The sequence below is a fragment of the Gracilinanus agilis genome, chromosome 3 (assembly GCF_016433145.1).
Source record: "Gracilinanus agilis isolate LMUSP501 chromosome 3, AgileGrace, whole genome shotgun sequence".
Taxonomy (NCBI): Eukaryota; Metazoa; Chordata; class Mammalia; order Didelphimorphia; family Didelphidae; genus Gracilinanus; species Gracilinanus agilis.
In genome coordinates, this window is record NC_058132.1 from 6,591,522 (window position 1) to 6,603,693 (window position 12,172).

The following is a 12,172-nucleotide window of genomic DNA, read 5'->3' on the forward strand; positions in this document are numbered from 1 at the left end:
CCCCCACCCTTGGCCGACCCTTTTTGTTTTTTAATCTCTTTTGGATGCAAAACTAGGAATGACATTGCTGGGTGAAAGGATATGTACTATTTTATAACATCTTGGGCATAGTTTTGTGTGGGATGAAATTGTGCATTATTCCCCAATATACATTGATTGGCAACTTCCTTTAGAAAAATAGTGAAGTTAGGTGCTCTCTACTAGGAGACCTCAATCTCTCTTTTTGAAGAGTAAAAGTGGGGGCATCTGGGTAGCTCAGTGGATTGAGAGTCAGGCCTAGAGATGAGAGGTCCTGGGTTCAAATCTGGCCTCAGACACTTCCTAGCTGCGTGACCCTGGGCAAGTCACTTGACCCCCATTGCCTACCCTTACTACTCTTCTGCCTTGGAACCATACACAATATTGACTCCAAGATGGAAGGTAAGGGTTTAAAAAAAAAGAGTAAAAGAAACCCTCCCCAAGCATATATGAATGACAGGCCTAAAAACCTGACTCAACTGAAAAATTGCAAAACTAAGGAATATTCCCATATGCTTGGAAATATTGGAAGATAAAGAAAAACACTCAGAAGGGTTGGGAAAGATGGAGGATAGAATAAGATAGAGATGATGGGAAAGTAGAGATCCCCAGAGTTACTTTTGTCCCTTCTTGCCTTCAAAGGGCTCCCAGACTGGCCCTGGTCCCAGACTGAACAAGAAGTCATCCAGCACCTGTGAAGCCCCCTGAGGAGGAGGGATGGAGAGAATCTCAGAAGTATCTCCCATCTGATCTAGGTCCCTCCCTGAGAGTCCATCCCCTGGGCAGAATCCTCCTTCCCTAGCCTGCATGTAAGCCAATCGATGTCCTTCCTTTCCTTTCTTTCCCAAAGGGTAGAGAAGAACCCAAATTCTTCAGTTCACTGGAAATTCCCAGGATGGATGAGAGGAAGAAAGGTTATTTTATTCCATGCTTCCCAGAACAGTGTCCATTCTGCAGAGAACGGGTCTCAGAAGCCAGTGTTCCAAGACAGTGAGAAGGCTCACAGGGTCTCCTTTTATCCTGGTCCCTGAGTAAAGGTGGTCCCTCCCTTTGTTCCCCATTGGCTGATCACTAGAGAGTTATAAGATATACAGGGAATGCAGCCCAGCAGTACCTCATTATACTAAATATTCATTTGGTCCCAGCCAATCAGAGGACACATCTTCAAGCCTTCTTATCTGCATCCCGTCTTCTTCAGCCAATCAGAGGAGAAGGTCATTGACTGCTCTTGAGTGTCAGTTTCCACATGTCACTTCTGGTACTTCCCTGAGAGGAATCCAGGCTATCTTCCCCACAATCCCCCTCCTTTCTCTATTTTTTAAAAAATTTTAAACCCTTAACTTCTGTGTATTGACTTATAGGTGGAAGATTGGTAAGGGTAGGCAATGGGGGTCAAGTGACTTGCCCAGGGTCACACAGCTGGGAAGTGTCTGAGGCCGGATTTGAACCCAGGACCTCCTGTCTCTAGGCCTGGCTCTCAATCCACTGAGCTACCCAGCTGCCCCCTCCTTTCTCTATTTTCTAATTGGGCTTCTTTCATTCCATTGATTATAAATTTCTCCTGACCCTGCCTGAGGTCTCAGCATTGAGCCCCAGAATCTCAAGATCTGCGTCTCCTCAAGACCATGATTTTGTTGTATCTTGTCAAGATGTCCCCTAAGTGTTGAGTAATGACTAGCTGCTCTTTCTCCATCCGATTAAACGGGGAAGACTAACAGAGCAGCTAAGGCACAAAGTCAGGAGAATCCCAGTTGTTTCCATCATTCTCTGCTGAACCATGCCAGCCATCCCCTGTGGAACCAGGGCTTCCGAGTCTGTGCAGGGACATGGGCTGCCTCTCTCCGGCCTGGGGCTCTTCTTCATCTCCTACCCATTGTCTTCTATTTGCAAGCCACAGAGGGTCCTGTTCCATTCCCCACAGCCTCCTCCCCTGCTGCAAAGAGGAAGTCTAGAGCCAGGCTTCTCCCCTTGGGATCATCTGTTCTGCTGCCAAATCAAGGGCCTTGGCAATCTGGTTGGTTATGATTTCTATCACTGTCTGTGATCTAAAGACCCTGTTTGCATGGAGATGGGAGTCTGGGAACCCCAACTACTGTCCTATGCCTACGTGGCCAGCCCATAGGTCTTGATGATCCGTTTGGGGGGCCAGAGATCACCCCATCCATATGGGACCCCAGGACTGGTAAGATCAGTGCGTAGGCTTCCCTATTTCCAGGTACATTTGTATTCCTAGCCTTTTTCCAGGGTCTTCAGGTAAAAGAAAGAATTGAGGTCAAATAAGACCAACAGAGCAGATCCTGTTCCAGTTGGCAGGAAGGTACAAGTAAACTGTAGAACTACAGATCGAATACTGACCTCTGAACAGGTGGGAGGGGTGCCTAATTGGATCTCTAGGGAAATAGTGATTATCTGCTGCCCCAACATGATGGAGTTTGCTTATACTGGCATTTCCAGAGTTGTTCCTCCTCTTCAGAAGTGCACTCATTTATATGACTGTCCCATTTACTCCAATCATTTGTGAACCCTTTCACCCTAGTGCCATTTATGTGGTTCCCCGCGCCACCCCCCCAAATTTTCAGAATTATTTGGTGGGTTTCACCATTGCTTATACAATAAAACTGGTGGTATTGACTTCTTTAGACACCCCAATCTAATCTTGACAAGATACAACAAAATACAGCAGCACTGACCCATGCTTTTTCCATTGAGATGCATTCCAACCTGGGCCTGGTAGGGAGAAACCAAGATCTGACTAGGAGCATCACCCCAGTATTATTCCAGGTGTACTTGGAACAATTCACAGGAGTGCAGTCTGTGTGACCCTGGGCAAGTCACTTGACTCCCATTGCCTACCCTTACCACTCTTCTGCCTTGGAACCATACACAGTATGGTCTGTTAAGAAGATCTCTAGCAAAGCTTTACTCCAGTCCAGAAGGCAGTGTCTGCTTCCTTAGTCAGGGAGCTGGTCAACATTTGTGAGGCTCTTTGTGCCTTATTGCACAGAATAAAGAGAAGTAGGTGCATCACAGAGTTTCTTCAAGGCCCAGGGGGAAGGGAGGTACTGCTGAGGTCATTCTGTACCTTTAAACAGCAAATGTAGCATCCAGGGTAGGGGATGGAGATGGGCAGTGGGCAGTAATAGGAACCAGACCCTCATCCTCTGATATTTCTCACCAGTTAGTACTAGTTAAGCATCAATAGCAAAACCTGTTCTTGCAGCATCATTCCAATAAGAATTGCAGATGGATCAGTTGCCCATACTGTCGCATCAATCATTAGTACTGGTTCAGTAATGTACTATATGGGGCCATCAGCTTTATGCCTGATGTGTTTTATTAATTACTCAGATTGTTCTATATTTCCTTTAGTTCTGACCTGTTAGACATAATTACCTGGAGAGGTCATCTGCCTACGGGGCTGCCTCCCCCATCACCTCTGCCATGTTCACATTCTAGAAGGGCAACAAGACCTCTCCCACAATGACCAATGATGACCAGGTGGACAACAGGAGAACAAGGAACCTAATACTTGTTGACTGGCATTCCAGAAAGATCCCCCTTCAGCCTTACAAGAATTGATCCTACCTTTAGCTGACTCAGGCTATGCTACTGACAGGGGTCCCATGGATACCATGCAAGGAGAAAGCCCAGGGACATTTTGGGATTTTCCTGATGCTCCTCCCACTTTAAAAAAAAACAAACAGTAGAAGTCCATTCAGAATCAGGTCTGTTTACTAAGACTGACCTAGAAGTCCCAGTGTTTTGGGGGTGTTGTCTTCTATAAAGTAAGTTATTAACTCTTGAATAAGACTAGTAGAGGCTTGAAGATTAACTGGGTTTATTTGGTTATCTTGACAGAAAAGTAAAACTGGGAGATGGGAGAGAGGGAAGTAGGTGAACCCTAATTAATCTTGCTAAATAATTAATATAATATGTTATGTTAATATTTAAAATAAGGTTATCCTTGGTGCAGAGATCAAGAGACTTTGAGTCTCCCTTGACTCTGAAACTGGTATGGATTCTGTTGATGCTGAGCCCAGGGACTATGAAGTCCCCTGGGTCAGAGGCTGTTGATTCTTGATGGTTTACTAAGATGATCTTATATGATAATAAAAGCTCAGTAGCTTTATCAATACAAAGGTGATTAATAAAACTAGCAATATAGGTTTAAACTCTACCTGCCTGCCTGCCTACACCAATCTCCCTCCTCTGGGGGCCCAGACAGTAGACACCCTCCTGCCTCCCAACCCAAGAAGAAGTGGGGTCGAGGGGTCTGTGCACCTCAATTTATACTCCTTTCCGATCATATTGGCACGTGCCCAGGGCTGCTTTGCCAGGTTCTGAGTTCTAAAGGGGCAAACTGCTTTTTGCACCTATAGAAAATGGCTATTTCTATAGATTACAGTGCTATGCTTTGAGTTATGATTTCCCCATTAGACCTACTAGCCCTGTTGGAGCCTCTATTACTATTAACCCACCAACTTTTGTTACTGTTTTCCTGTCTCTTTTTCCTACAGCGCACAACTATGTGGCCTTGTTTACCTCAGAAGTAGCTTTTTTTTGACCCTTTGTCTACCAGGGTCCTCACCACTTCTCTCAAAGGGGATGTGATTTCCTCAATTACATTTAAGACAGGAGCTAAAGTGACTGCCTCATTTCCCTTGTTCTGTCTTTTCTTAGATTTCTATTTAAAAGGAATTCTAGTTTGGGAATAAAAGATGATTGTTGTCTAAAGTCCTTACCACATTGATCATATTCCCAAAGTTTCCCTCTAGTGTGGATCCTCTTACGTTAAACAATCTAAAAGTGGAAACTATAAGCTCAGCCTCACTCAAGATATTTCCCTCCAGTGAAGATTTTGTGACATGAAGCAACTGTGGAGTTTCAGGTGAAAGCTGATCCAAACTGATTACATCCATAAATGTGGATGTGTACATCTCTAATGTGGATGGGATCTGATGGATAGAATTGGGCCAGTATAAGGATGTTAACTGTGGTTTGGGAAGGCCAACAGAAACCCAGTTCAGGCAGAGCCTCGTCTGAGACCAATACACACAGACCACTTAGTAACAGGGAAGTTGTGTTTATTCTAAGAGGAAAGGATAGATGGGAATTAGGATGACTCTAATAATAATGTCAACTAACTAAAATTTCCCAGATCTAACTGACCCTTCACAGGGAGTCTTTAGAGATTTTGATCTACACTAATCCTCACCACTCTAACCTAAAGAAAACCTAGTCCATGTTCTACTTAAATCTGTACTAAACCCTCCACCCCCTTAGGTGGTATGAGAGGTAGTGGGCTATGGCAGTTAGGCAGGGCCCAAGGAAAGGTCCTGGATCCAAACGGAACCCAGACCTGGTCTTACAGATAGCCAGATGTTCCAGAATCACAAGGAAACAAAGAAGACAACAGCAAGGCAGCAGGTAGGATGAGGAATCAGGGTAAATCAGCAACCACAGGACAGGCAGTAAGACTCCCCAGATAAATCCAGAGAGAGAGAAACAGCCAAAGCCTGAGTTAACCATCTAACCCCTACTTTCACATTTTAGAATCTTTATCCTCCTGCAACTCTCCCCTGCAAACCAAACTCTCTTGCTAAAACCCTCTCTTCCTCATATCAGTTCTACCCTTTGCACAAAGCCAAAATGGTGATGAAAACAATGTTTTGGCATTTGTGCACCAACAAACTTCTATCCCACCTAAACTAAAATTCTTACCCAAAATAATTAACATCCTACACTCACTTATCTTATCCTATCTAACACTACCTTACTCTAGGGATTAAAACAAAGGAAAGGAAAAGGGAAAAAATATACGACCAGTTACAAAGTTCAAAATATAAAGCAACCATATGCAGAAGCAAAACAGGTAAGAAAACATCAAAACAGAAATACCAACACAAAACTTCATGCAAAACAATGTCATAAAAATACTATTCTTATAAACTAATAAAGAAAAGAATCCTATCCAAGCTATTACAATGCATAAAAGAGAGAAGTACAATAAACACAATATTGCATAAGCTTTTACAAAAATGGCAAACCAATCCATCAAAACTTACTTATGCAAAATACATTGAAAAGTAGATGAAAATTCAAAACAATCTTTTTCTAAATTAAAACATTACACAAAATTGAAACGGTTACATAAAACTGTGCATCTAAGTATCCTATGTAAAGAACTTAATCAGTATCAAATATTAACACATACACAATTCCTACATATACACACAATGCATACAATATATAGATGCATGCCACACATATACGCACACCATATTTATAAACACGCTACATATATACATGTATATACATATATTTATATACACACATATTTAAGTATAATACAATTTCATAAACCCTATAATGTGCAACATTTACATATATTTACATATCTTTGGAATGTGTAACATGTAGCATGTAATATGTAATGTATGTTGTAATGTAATTTACTACCCTACCTTATCAATCCTTACCTCTAATCTATCTAAATACATACCTATATGCTTCCTAATATCATCAAAACAGAACATCTGAACTCAGACATCCTATCTTGATGAAATCTCCTAAAAACTAACCTATCTACCTATGCTACTACTAGTCTAACCTACCTAAAATCTCAAAAGTATGTACTTACCTACATAGACATTCATATATAACTAAATCCTATAACAAGTAACTATTCATTGATTCAAAGCTCCAATCAATGTATCCTGTTTTTATGTTTAATTATGTTATGGTTCTATTTTATGTAACATGTCTACCAAAACCTCAGACTGTCCATCTTTTCATCTTGTTTGAAGAAATCTCTTCTCAAAGTCCATGGCAGTAAAATGTACTGTTGAATGCATTCTTATATGAAAATATGCTGTTACATTACACAAATTCTTTCAAACATTTGTTCATCAATCACTTGATCCTCTTCACTGAAAATTATTCTTTAAAGTCTATATCCTTATCAGCTACTAATCCTTTAGTCTTGCATAATTTCCCGTTGTCTCTGGATTCTCCTCTTCCACAGGAATCTCCTCTTCCATAGGAATCATCCACTCCTTACTGAACTTTTTGCCCGCAGACTTAATTTGAGTGATGAAATCTCAGCTTTCCACCAACTCTTCTTCTTCTCCTGCATGGCTCACCAAAACTATATGAAGGTGATATTGGAGATGGGATCTGATGGGTAGAATTAGGACAGTACGAGGATAAATACACTGTGAAAGCCATTCCACACTATTTACACTCATGAGGTTTCTCCCCAGTGTGGATGCTCTGATGTGCAGTAAGAGAGCCCCTGTGTATGAAAGCCTTTCCACATTGTTCACATTCATAAGGTTTCTCTTCAGTGTGGTTTCTCTGATGTGCAACAAGATCCCTCTTCCTTATGAAAGCCTTTCCACAATGTTTACATTCATAAGATTTCTCTCCAGTGTGGATTCTCTGATGTGCAGCAAGATTACCTCTCCCTGTAAAAGCCTTTCCACATTGTTTACATTCATAAGGTTTCTCTCCNATTGTTTACATTCATATGGTTTCTCTCCAGTGTGGATTCTCTGATGTGCAGCAAGATGGTCCCTCAGAGTAAAAGCCTTTCCACATTCTTTACATTCATAAGGTTTCTCTCCAATATGGATTCTTTGATGTGCAGCAAGACGGCCCCTCCGAGTGAAAGCCTTTCCACATTGTTCGCATTCATAAGGTTTCTCTCCAGTGTGGACTCTCTGATGTGCAACAAGAGAGGCCTTATCTGCAAAAGCCTTTCCACATTGTTTACATTCAAAAGGTTTCTCTCCTGTGTGGATTCTCTGATGTCTAGCAAGATGGTTCCTCAGTGTAAAAGTCTTTTGACAATGTTTACATTCATAAGGTTTCTCTCCAGTGTGGATTCTCTGATGTATGGCAAGATGGACCTTCTGTGTGAAAGCCTTTCCACATTGTTTACATTCATAAGGTTTCTCTCCAGTGTGGATTCTCTGATGTGCAGCAAGATTGTCTCTTCGTGTGAAAGCCTTTCCACATTGTTTACATTCATAAGGTTTCTCGCCAGTGTGGATTCTCTGATGTTCAGCAAGATTGCACCTCTGTGTGAAAGTCTTTCCACAATGTTTACATTCGTAAGATTTCTCTACACTGTGGGTTATTTGATGTGAATCAAGCTCAGAGTTCTGATTGAAAGGTCTCCCAATTTTATTACTCACAGAAACCATCTCTTCATGTTTAGTTTTTGGATGTCTAATGAGGTCTAAACTAGAGCCAAAGGTCATTTCCCCTAGGTGACCTTGATACAAGGGCATTTCAAGAGGTTTCTCAGCCAACTGAATGAGGTCTAGTTTTGCAGGAAAGCATTTGCTGTATTTACTAACCTCAGAATAGTCATTTTCTGAGGTCAATTTTGTATACTGATTTAGGGCTGAATATTGGCTGAATTTCTCTGCTAACCCATGAATTTCATAGTCACTCTTTGAATTTTCATTTCCCTTGATATTAGACTCACTGATTTCTCTCAAAATGAAGTCAGAGAGACCCTCATTTGTGCATCTTTGGAGGTCATATCCTTCCAGAAAAAGGCTCAGCTTGGTAGACATCTTATTCACTTCAAAATTAGTCTCTGCCTCTGAAAAAAAAATGATATAAATAAAGAAGTATGATATACATACACGGAAACATACATTCTTTCCTCTGATAGCAGAAAGGAAACTGATTTTTATTCTATTTACCCAGGCCAAAAGGAGTTTTCAAACTTAAAAAAGCAGAACCGGGCCTTTGGATACACCACTTGGTCATAATTGCAAATTGGATGATTTTAGAAAGACTTTCACATACAATAACAATGGAAAGTAACAATGGAGCCGTGACACAGGCAGACCAAAGATTCTCATTATACTTCACAATTCACATCACGAAAAAAGAATGAAGGAATTACCTAAATAACTTCCTTGCAGCTAGACTACAACTCTAACTCTGTGTCTGCGCATGCTCTGTCCAAAGCACTATACAGTCTTTCTCCATTGCCCTATCAACTTTAAAAAAATCACTCGATTATTCTCATAATTTTATTAATCTCAGGTAACCTTTTAGATATTCTGTTCTCATCATTTTGGAAGCACTATCATTCTTGGTAAATTTTATATGCTATACAGAGAAACAATTTCACTCCTTTTAACTCTCATGCAGTTGTTTTCAAAGTGGAATGCAAGTTTTCTTTTCTGTACAGATGAAAAGATATTATGCCATTTAATGCAGATATACTAAATCAGTGGTTTCCAAACTTTTTTGGCCTACTGCCCTCTTCCCAGAAAAAAATATTACTTAGCCTACTGGAAATTAATTTTTTTTAAAATTTTAGTAGCCATTAATAGGAAAGGTAAATGCACCTGTGACCATCATTGCCCCCCTGGATCGCTGCAGCACCCACCAGGGGGCGGTAGCGCACACTTTGGGGATCACTGTACTAAACAATCATCTTATTTTATGTTCTACCATATATTATATCTCAAACTCTATAATGAGTCCATCATCCATCTCTCAGGAAATAAACACCATGAATCAGGGTTGGTCTGCCAGCCCCAATTTTAGCAATTCCTTCACTACAACAGATAAAAGTCTTTTGAGATAATAGCCCTTATATACCTGATTTCATTTAACACACCTGGACAGGAGCTCCTTGAGCCTTTTTGCTCTAGCAGCCAAGTTCCTTCCCCACGCTGAAAAAAGGAGATAAAATCTTCTCTAGGAACTGGAAGCCCTGAACATAAGAAAGAAGGAAGGGATCAGGAGAGAAAAATAAAAAAAAAATTAGTTTAACAAAAAAAGATTAACAAAAAAGGAGCATGCAACTAAGGTCTACAGGATAGTTTCTATTGTATTCACTGTTGGGACATTTGCAGAAGGGCAGAGATCATGGAACCCATTTACAATCAGAAAAGTCCATCTTTCTTTACCTCTTGTAATAGAAAGATAGGCACTTTCCACAACCTCCATTATCTAGAAATTAAAGGCAGCTGGTAGTGAAGGGGTAAGAGATCAGAAATTAAAAATAAATTTAATAAAGCCTCAGATAGATGGTAAGTGGGTGCCCCTGGAAAACTTATTTAACTTCTATTTGCCTTAGTTGTCTCAACCATGATTTGAGAATAATAAAAGTATCAAACTCACAGGGATGTTGTGAAATTAAGGATAATTATGAAATCCCTTACTGTTAGATTTAAATTAATAACTCCAGGTTCTTGTTTTCCATAAAGTTTATTAATAATCACTTGAAACAGAGAAAGCAGGTATTTAAGCCTAATCTAACCTAACTCTGACCAATGCATTTCTCCACATGGTTGCCTTGCTCAGCCATGGTGTTCTACTGTTGTCTCCAAGGGAATAGGAGAGAGCTCCATGCATCTCCCACCACACCTTTATCTTTTCTCTTGACCCAGACCTGTAATCTTTTGTTCCAGGTCATGTTCCTAGGGCTTTTCACTTGTGACCTCTGGAGCACTAACATGACATCCAGTCACACAGTGAGGTGAGGACTAGCTGGGGGGAGGGGAGCAGATTCTGTCTACACAATCCCCACTGTGATTCTATCAAAAGATGAGCATATTTTAATCTCCCAAATTTACATGCCTAGTCTCTCCAATGAATCATTTTACATATCCAGCTTATACCTCAAAAGATCTTGCTGACTAGAGGTACATAACATCAACTTTAGCAATTAGTAACGATTCAAATTTATCTCTTTCTTATAATGAACAGGAAGTGGAAAAGTGGAAATGAAAGTTTAAAGCAAAACAGATCAATGGGGGTATGGGTGTCATCTGAAGGAAAATACCTACTCCCTAGAAGTTTTTATCACCAAATATGCTTATGCATTCACAAGAACAGTCACTCTGGCACACAGGGTATTGTAGACTCTGTTAAAAAAGTATGGATAGCCCCTGGTATAACTACCATAGCTTCTAAAGTGTGTGCAGCTTGCCCCATTTGCCAACCCTATAATCAACATGCTTTTCATGGCAAAGCTTTTGGTGGATGTCCTCTGGCTTACACACCTTTTAAGCATTTACAAATTGACTATGCCTAAGGCTAGATAGTACAAATTTTGTCTGCTCATAGTAGATAAGCTGACCAGATGGCTGGAAGCTTTTCCTAGTACCTGAGCCACAGCAGCTTTTGTTACCAAGGTGCTCTTAATGGAAATCATTCCTTGCTATGGCCTGCCAGCATGAATCGATTCAGACATAGGAACTCATTTTACTGATTCTATTTTGTCTCAAATTTATTCTTGTTTGAGAATTACTCCCAAATTCCATGTACCCTATCACCCCCAGAGCTAAGGTCAAGTTGAGAAAATAAATAGAGCACTTAAGAATATGATTGGAAAATTGTGCACTGAGACTCACTTAAAATGGCCTGAGTTTCTCCCCTTGCTTTTGTTTTATCTTCGTAACAGACCTAGGGGAGATCTACACATCTCACCATGAGAGATGCTTTTTGGGCATCCCCCCATACAGGCTACTGTCTTTTTCTCCTACATACACATCATTACAGAGGAGGGGCGGTGCACAGGGGGTGGGTGGGTGGGGGAGAAACACGTGCCGGACAGATGGGAAGGGACACTTCTATTGCTCCTTATATATAGGATTTACAGGTTAAATTTCAAGAACTCCATGACCCTGAAAAAACTCACCCTGCTTGGGAAGGTCCATTTCAAGTACTGTTAACCACTCCATAAGTTATCAAAATTGGAAAAAAAGACTTGGATTTATTGCTCACATGTAAAATGAGTACCTTCTATTGACAGAGTGATGGTATTGTCACATATTATATCTGCTGAATGTTTTGTTTTTTTTAAACCCTTGTACTTCGATGTATTGTCTCATAGGTGGAAGAGTGGTAAGGGTGGGCAATGGGGGTCAAGTGACTTGCCCAGGGTCACATAGCTGGTAAGTGGCTGAGGCCGGGTTTGAACCTAGGACCTCCTGTCTCTAGGCCTGACTCTCACTCCACTGAGCTACCCAGCTGCCCCTGAATGTTTTAAGATTTAATTTTGTTTTTAAGTTCAGATATTAATCTAACCTAAAATATTCCGCTACACCATGTTACTTTGTGTTTGTTCGTTCTCTCTCTCTCTCTCTCTCTCTCTCTCTCTCTCTCTCTCTCTCTC

The 12,172-nt window shown here is 40.8% G+C and overlaps 1 protein-coding gene and 1 pseudogene across 1 annotated transcript in view; one reads left to right on the plus strand and one right to left on the minus strand.

Annotated features, from left to right (window-relative positions):
* The window catches only part of LOC123240686, a 118,079-nt pseudogene that overhangs the window by 78,014 nt on the left and 27,893 nt on the right, over nt 1–12,172 (plus strand).
* Nucleotides 1–12,172, minus strand: part of LOC123239022 (zinc finger protein OZF-like) — a 67,091-nt gene that overhangs the window by 53,739 nt on the left and 1,180 nt on the right. The gene's annotated exons all lie outside the window — the stretch shown is intronic.